Source organism: Leucopleurus acutus, assembly GCF_964270905.1.
Source record: "Leucopleurus acutus genome assembly, chromosome: 2".
Taxonomy (NCBI): domain Eukaryota; kingdom Metazoa; phylum Chordata; class Mammalia; order Artiodactyla; family Delphinidae; genus Leucopleurus; species Leucopleurus acutus.
Genome location: NC_139143.1, coordinates 62,552,255 through 62,561,133, shown reverse-complemented (window position 1 = coordinate 62,561,133; position 8,879 = coordinate 62,552,255).

Sequence of the window (8,879 nt, the reverse complement as noted above, 5' to 3'; positions counted from 1 at the left end):
TTACCTATAAGTTTAAATTATATGTAATGGTGCATTTCTGGGAACCCTGCCTCCTAGATAATAAGCATTAAGCTAAAATACCTTTATTGGTGCTTACGGGAAACATCCTGACCAGGCCCACCTGTGAATGGCTGCAGGAAGGAAGCAATTAACTCGTCCCCTCCGGAGTCTGGCCAGAACCAAGACTTTACCCCCTTCCCTTTTAGTATAAAAGAAGCCTGAATTCTAACTCTGGGAAGGTGGTTCTTCAGGAGACTAGTCCACCATTGTCTCTGTCTGCCAGCTTTCCAAATAAAGTCACTATTCCTCGTCCCAACAGCTTGTCTCTTGATTTATTGGCCTGTCGTGTGGTGGGCAGTACGAGCTTAGACTCAGTAACACAATTAGCTCACGAAGTAGGTGAGTCAGCTTTATACACAGCAGCCTTTTGTTTTCTTTCTGTAAGACTAGTTCTGAAAGCATCTTTAAACAGCATTGTAACTTAAAAAAATTGTGGTAAAATATACATAACATAAAATTTACCATCTTAACCATTTTTAAGTGTACAGTTCAGTGGCATTAAGTATATTCACGCTGTTGTGCAACCATCACCACCATCAATCTCCAGAACATCTTTATCTTCTCAACTGAAACTCTGTACCGATTAATCAGTAAGTTCCCCTTCCGCCTGCATCCCAGCCCCTGGCAACCACCATTCTGCTTTCTGTCTGTATGAATTTTTCTACTCTCTCTATATCTTACATAAGTGGAATCATACACTTGTTCTTTTGTGTCTGGCTTCTTTCACTTAACATCTTCAAGGTTCATCCTTGTTGTAGCATGCTTCAATACATCCTTACTTTTTATGACTGAATAATACTCCATTGTGTGGATGTACAACATTTTGTTTCTTTATTCATCTGTTGATAGACTTGTTTTCCCTCTACCTTTTGGCTATTGTGAATAATGCTACTATGAATATATATGTATGTACAAATATCTTAAACAGTATTAGTATGTTATTAGGCTGTTTTTCTTTAGAAGAGATTAAAGCAATTTAATGGCTGGTACGATAGGAAGCTCTGAGACAGTAAGAGAAGACTCCAGGATCTTCTTTAATTAATTGTGTTGGTTTTGTAAAACAGCCTAAGAATTTTCCCCCAGTGCACCCTCCCCCATTACTGGGTGGGGAAGCCTGGCAAAGCCTAAAGAAGAATCACTTTACCTTATGTTCTCCCAAAAAAGTTTATGATTCTCCCTGGCCATTTGACGGAAAGTGGGGAAAGCTGTTGGCCTTACTGTCCTGGAATTCTAAGATCAGGAGAAACATCAGCATTCATTCATTTATTCATTTAAGAAACATGTATTAAATGCCTGTCATGTACCATGGTGTATGTGTGTGAGGCGCAGTGACAGAAAGAAATTCCTGCCCTTCTGATGCAGTTGGGCATTATTTAGATGTAGGTGGAGATATTCAGCATTGCCAGTTATGTTGCCTTTGGTTTTTCAGATAGTCCTTCCCTTGGAGGCTTAAACGTTATTTTTTGGGTAGACAGATTAAAAGTTAATTGTTAAACATTTTGAGATTTGATTGTGAGAGACTGTTCTAGTTACCATATTGATTCTTGGTATAATAAAATAAGAGGAGCCATTGTATAGATGATGAAATTGAGGCACAGAGAGGTTAGATGACTTGCCAAGCTCACAGAACTAGTCCCAGACCAAGACCTACAACCTTAATCCCCGCTCAACACTGTCCCCTGGAGAAGCGACAGCTCCAGGACAAAGGCCTGACTCCTGTCATGGGATCCTTACTTATAAAACATATCAGTTGGCTAAAGTATAGGTTTCATGCCATTTCAATAAAAACCCTCAATGCAAATTTTCTTAAAATACTACTAAAATGTATATAAAAGATTAAGTGGGATGGGAAAGAGGTAGAAAGCTATGAAATTTTCAAAGAGGAAAAATAATGAATGGTCTTGCCCTACCAGATTATAAAATGCCATATATTATAAAGCCATAGTGATTGAACTAGTGTGATACTGATGCCAAAATCAACAGACAGGTATATGAACTAGATTAGTTAGGTCAGAAAGAAACTGCAGTATAATTACAGTTTGTTATATCTTAAAGGAAGCATAAAATCACTGAACAAGTGGTACTGGAACAATTGGTTAAAGAACTGGGAAAAAATTATATCTTTACCTCTTACCATTTATCAAAATAAATTTTAGATAAGTTAAAGTTAAATGCTAACAATGCCTTGAAAAAGAAGAAAAGATAGGCGAACAAATTTTATTTATTATTTTTTTGAATTTTACTTTATTTTATTTTTCTATATATAGCAGGTTCTTATTAGGTGAACATATTTTAAAACTTAAATCCCTGTAGACAAGTCTCAGAATGTCTACTAACATTACAACTATCCAACCTCATTAGTTTCCAAGAGAATGCAAATTAAAACAATGACAATTTAATCTAGCAAATTAACAAAGGTTAAAAAAAAGTTTGGTGTTGTTATGGGTATAGGGAAATGGGAGATTTAATCTAGTGGTAGAAAAATAAATTGGTATAACTTGTCTACAAGCAATTTGGCAAGGTTCTTTTCAAAGTTTTTATCTATTGACCTAGTTATGGCACTTTTAGGAATCTATACCAAGGAAATACTGGGAAACTCTAAAATTTATATACAAGGACACATACCCTGGGATTACTTATAATAAGAACAAACAAATAACTTAAAAGTCTAACAGTAGGGGGAGAGTTAAATGAATTAAGAAATAACATGTTATAATTCTAGTTTAAAAAATCTGATGGGTTCCAAAATTTTAGATATATATGTTTAAAGATACAGGTATGTTTATAGGTTAGATAGACAGATAGATAGAAAAAAGATGAAGAAGGAAATAAACTCAGATACTAAGAGTAATAGGTTGAGTGACCAGATTACTGGCGATATTTATGTTTTAAAAGTTTTTTCAATTTCCTTATCATGTATAGATTTTACTTTTAGACTCACAAAAATGCTGAAGTTGATTTAAAAATATTAACTGGAATTTCCCTGGTGGTCCAGTTTTAAGACTCTGTGCTCCCGATGCAAGGGGCCCAGATTCAATTCCTGGTCAGGCAGCTAGATCCCACATGCCACAACTAAGAGCCCGCATGCCACAACTAAGAGCCTGCATGGCACAACTAAAGATCCTGCATGCCACAACGAAGATCTCGCATGCAGCAACGAAGATCCCGCATGCAGCAACTAAGACCCGGTGCAGCCAAGAAAAAAAAAAAAAATTAACTTGTTCTTGTCTTTTTATGCCTGTTATTTCACCTAAAATATTTGAAAAATGTGTTTCTCAGAGGGCATGAAGGAAAAGGTCACGACCTGGCCCCAGTCCATAGCCTATGCTAACCCTTGGGGACAGGCACAGTCAGAACCCTGGACAAAGCAGGAAGAAATGAAGAATCCAGGGATGCTTGCTGCCTTCCTATTTAGCACTAGTCATTCACTCTCCCTTTGGGTTTCATGTCTCTGGCTCCTCTGTGTCTACCATCAAATAAGTTGTTCCTTTGGTGTCTAGTCTATACCTAATACAGGACTGATCATGTCCTTTGCCTCTCTGTTTTGGGGGAGGATTATTTAATTACTCCTTTTAATTGTTTTGTAAATGGTAAATAACAGGGTTAACTTGGCTGCAGCCCTTCGAGTCACAGAGTAAGAATATTGACTTGGTGATATGCCTGTCTATGCCTGTCCCTAGAGACCTTGTCTGGCCCAGGCTGACTCAGCAACTTCCTAGGACCTGAATACCCTCCCTGCTTCACCCCTGCAGCGTTTCCCATCCACGACGTTCTCCTGGAGGGGCCTCCAGGGCCAGGCCTCCCCCACGTGGAAAGCTGGATATGGTTTGACTCAAAAGAACCAGACTTCTTGGGCTTGTGGTGGTCTGTGTGTGGGGACAGCCAAGAGCAAAAACAGAGAGGAGGAACGTGAGAGAGGAGAAAAAGAACGTGTTGGAGGGAGAGAGAAAGGCACAGACACACACACACAAGCATTTTCAGCCCTGGCTCTGAAATAGTGTGTAAGGATAGTCTGCCTTCATTAAACACCACCAGCTGAAAAGTAATCCTACTGCTGTACCAGCTTGGCCCTGGAGTGTCGTGGCCTTAGCACTTCTTTCTAGAAGCAGCTGCCCCAGCCCGGAAGTCTCCTCCTAGAGCTGTGTGTAGTTCATGGAATTGAACACAAGGTGGCAGTAGCGGCACACCTGAGCTCCAGCACCTGCCAGCAAGCTGTGCCCCCCCCCAACCTGTCCTCCAAGTAAGTTGATGACAGGTTGCCTATCATCAGGTACGACCTGTGTTTGCAACTGAGTTTGCCTCTTTTGTAGGACTCAAGAGCAGGACAGGCTACATGATGTGTAGGGCTCAGTGCAAAATTAAAATGTAGGGCCCTTTGTTCATAAAGCAGGAAAAAGCTACTGTTAAAGGTAGTAAAAGATCCAGGGGAGCTCAGGTGCAGTGAGATAGCCCCTCGGACTTACCTCAGGCACGTCTCACTTCTTGCTCTGGGCCTTCTCTGAGGTTGATGTGGGACACCTGAGGAACCAAGGGACAGCTCGGCACCCACACGTGCACGGCCACCAAATGCAGGGGCTGTGGACGCCCTTGGGAAACTGAACCAACCGGCAATGGAAGCCTATGGATAACGGGCTTCCTGTGGCTCCTGGAAGGTCTCAGCGATAGAAACACCTGTCACCAATGCAGTAACACCTCCTTGTGTTGCCTTTTCCCCCTTTCTTGGTCACCATCCTCACCCCTCATTCCTGCTCCCTGGGGTTGCTGCCCATATCAACTACTTGCACGTAAAACTCTGTCATGGAGTCTGCTTTTGCAAGTGGTGGATGCGTAGGGGAGCTCAGGCTAAGACAAAAATATCCCATCCAACAGATCGTCCCAAATCTTGCTGATACTACTTCTAATTGTCTTTTTCATTTTCTCCTCTCCTAGTGTTGTTCCTCTTGGTCAGACCCTCTTTATCTCTGCCTGAACTAGTATTAAGTGTATTCCTAATTGCTCTTTTGCCTCCTTTTTTTTATTTTTATTTATTTATTTATTTATTTTTGCCTCCTTTTTTTTAAAACGTAACCCATTTCCTTCCCCTGCAAAACCTCCACGCTTTTCTGCTGCTAGAGTGAACTTTCTAAAACACTGCAACGACTCACTTTTGGTAGCTCCCTTTCTCCTGCAAAATGAAGTCCAGCCCTCTGCAGCTCCCTTTCCATCCCCACGAGAGCCCCTAGACACACTGGATTACCCCCTTCCAAGGTTCCCCTGGGTGACTCTTTCTCGTGAAGACTTTATTTCAGGCAACCTTTCCATCCAGTTCTGTTTAGTTCAAGACACTACACATTACTGGGGTTAGCACAGGATATGTCACGTGTGGACACAATCCCACGTAAAGGCTTTTAGCTAGTCCACTTCAGTGGAGAGGACTGAAAATACTTTTTCACCAGGCCAGAACCACTGCTGGGGTTTTGGTAAGGAGATAGGAAATTTTGCGTTTGTAGAACTTGAGATCTTGTGGAAAAACAAGGCTCTGAGTGGAGATAAATATATGAAAAGCCTTTTTATGTTTACATTAATCATAAAGACTGATATCTAAATAAAGGCGATGCAATTAATATCTTGCACATTTTAAATTAGTAGTAGCGGATGTGGTACTCAGTTTCCACTTACCATCCCTGACTCAAAAAGTATGTTACATTTTCTTCCCAGCAGTTCCAAGGAGATGCTTGCATATTTGTTTTGATTTGTTGCAGATAATATGCATACAAAGAGGTTTTTCCTTTCTGAGTCTCATGTTCCATCCCCATATTCGGTATCTTCCTGACTCGAGGACTTGGAATTGTTGATTTTCCACCTCCCTCGTTCTGCCTGCAGGCCGCTGGATACGGTGTGCAGGTTGGCACTGGCTAAGGAGGTGACGGCCCCCTCGTTTTGCCAGGCCTGGCTCCCTGGCTCGTAGGTGCATTGCTTTTCTTTAATTCTGCTATGATTCAGAGATGTCAAGTGAGTTGGTGCTTGAGATAGATATGGTTTAAGATAATCTTATTTAACCAATGAGACACAGCTCGGCAGGTCATTCCCAACCCTTCCATCCAGCTCCCAGGATTTATAACCTCAGTCATGGCCTTGGTATCTGCATGCAGAAGCACCTACTACCAACTCCTCTTTCGATCTTAGCTACCTGCCTCCTTCCTCTCGGGCTAATTCCCCATTCCAAGGACCTGGTTTACTTTTCTTCATTGCATTCATTTCCTGTGGCTGCCACAACAAATTGCCCCAAACTGGGTGACTTAAAACAATAGAAATTTATTCTCTCACAGGTCTGGAGGCCAGAAGTCCAAAGTCAAGTGTCAGGAGGGCCACACTCCCTCCAAAAGCTCTAGGGGAGGCTCCTTCCTCCTGCGGCTTCTGGTGGCCCCTGGCACCTCTTGGTTTGCAGCATCATTATTCCAGCCTCTGCTCCTTGCCTTCTTTCCTGTGTGGTCTTTGCTCACTCTTTTGCCTCTTACAAGAACATTCTCATTTGAATGTAGGTCGTTTGAATGGTCTCATCTCAGCCCTTAACCTTAATTACATTTGCAAAGACCCTATTTTCAAATATGGTCACGTTCTGAGGTTTTGGGTAGACATGAATTTTGGGGGGACACTATTCAACTCACTACACTCATCAGCTTTATCAAGATGGCAGTGCAGCACATCTACTTCTAATGCTCTTCCCAGTCTCATTTCCAAGTTCCTCTTTTCCTATCTGACTCCATTAGGAATGATTCGTACTTTGTGCGCTCCAGATTCAACCATCCTGACTTTCTAAAGAGATATCCAAAGGTAAGCACCTATTTACTAGAATTTCTCATGGGGAGAAGTCAAGGTTAGGGAGGGTGGGACTGATAGACTCACATATAGCTCTTTCAATACCGTAGTTGTTTGACATGTTTTATTAATTTGTATTAATTTCCCCTACTTATTTGAAAGTTCCTGAAGGCAACATATTGTTTTCAACTTAATACCCAAGTTCCTAGCAGAATGTCTAGTAATGTAGTAGGTGTTCATAAATATTTGTTGGATCAAAATTGTTCAAACTCTTATATTTGACCATGTCCTAACCAGACACTGTCGATCTGAATGGGAAAGAACTGGACTGGCACAAAATTCTCCCTTCATGGTTCGTGGGATTCCCTTCAAGTTCAGCCTCTATGAATACAACTTGCTGGCCTAGTATTTTAGCAAAAAGTGCCCTTCTGTCTCTCCCTTTCCAGGCATGGCGAAGACCATGCTTGCAGTGCTGATGGGGTAACATAGACGTTTAGTCTCTTCTGGAGAAGAACAAGAGTTGCCTCAGAGGATGACGGGGGAGTGAAGAGCTCTCATGGCCTTCTCTAAAACACAGTCATAAAGCATGTGCCTTGTCCCCTGGCAAGAAAGTAAAGATGAGGCTTGGCCCCCTTATTCCTAGGATCAAGCATGTTGCCCTAACGCCAGACCCAACAAACCCTGGATAATGATGAAAATGCTTATTCACCTGGCTGAAACCCAAGCACATGTAGTCGCTCTGCTATCCCCTGGAATGCCCAAGAGAGCCTGGCCTGCTACCTGGAGAGACAGGACCCCCAGGGTTGTCTGGCCTTCGTGGATTCCAGACCTCCTGCCTCAGTGGAATTCCAGGAGGGCTATGACATTCTCTTTCCCTGTGGCCTCCTTGCCCAAGGCCATGGTCCTCTTTTTTTTTTTTTTTAATTTTTATTGGAGTATAGTGGATTTACAATGTTGTGTTAGTTTCTGCTGTATGGCAAAGTGAATAAGCTATATATGTACATATACCAACTCTTTTTTATATTCTCTCCCCATATAGGTCGTTGCAGAGTATTGAGTAGAGTTCCTTATGCTGTAAGTAGGTCCTTATGCTATAAGTAGGTCCTTATTTATACTATACTACATATAGTAGTGTATAGTGTGTATATGTTAATCCCAATCTCCCAATTTATCCCTCCCCCTGCCCTTTCCCCCCCAGCATGGTCCTCTTGATTGTCAGTCTGATTCTGTTGCTCACTCCTGCCTCTCCAGCTGTGTGGGTGCCTCCTTCTCCTCTTGCCAGAGGAAAGTCTACACTTACTCTGAGGTTTTGGATCCAACTCAGGGACCTCCAAGGCCCTCTCCTCCAGCTGCTTGTGGCCCAGGCTGAAACAAAATGTTTCATGTGGTTTCAGGGATAAGGTCACACCCATTTTCTTTTGCAACGTTCTTAATAGATTTTCATTTGGGGGAATAAACAGTTGATAGGAAAGTAGCTTCTTTCTTTCACATTGTTTCCCCTTTTCTTTTTTTTTCTTTCTCCTCTTCCTAAGTTTTCTAAATTTCAAACCCTGATGAAAAGGCAAAATATTAGCAGTTTAGCTGAAGTGCATCGCTTTTGGTAGCTAGAGGGACAAAAATACCAAAGAGTCAGAAGTTAGTGGGATTCAAGGGTAGAAAACCTCTGCAGAGCCACAGGGTGAGTCCTGATGATGCCAGCACAAGGCGGAGGTTCCCTTTCCTGGAGAAGATACATGGTGTGATTCTGCAGACCACCCAGCAGCCCCGGAGCAGAAGTGTGTATCATGTCCTCATGTTCATGGTCCATGCTGGGGCCTGGGAAGGAGCCAGGGGAGAGCACACTCACTTTACATGTCTGTCCAGCAGCCCTCTCCATGGCTTTCTCCCAGAAACCCACAATCCTTAAGTTCTCTCCCATCCCTCACCTCCAGGCTAACATAGTTAGACTAAGAAAAATGTTCCTGGATATACCTTGTCTTCTGCTGAGTTTATCAGTTGTCAGGAAAACCAGGTGGATTTGG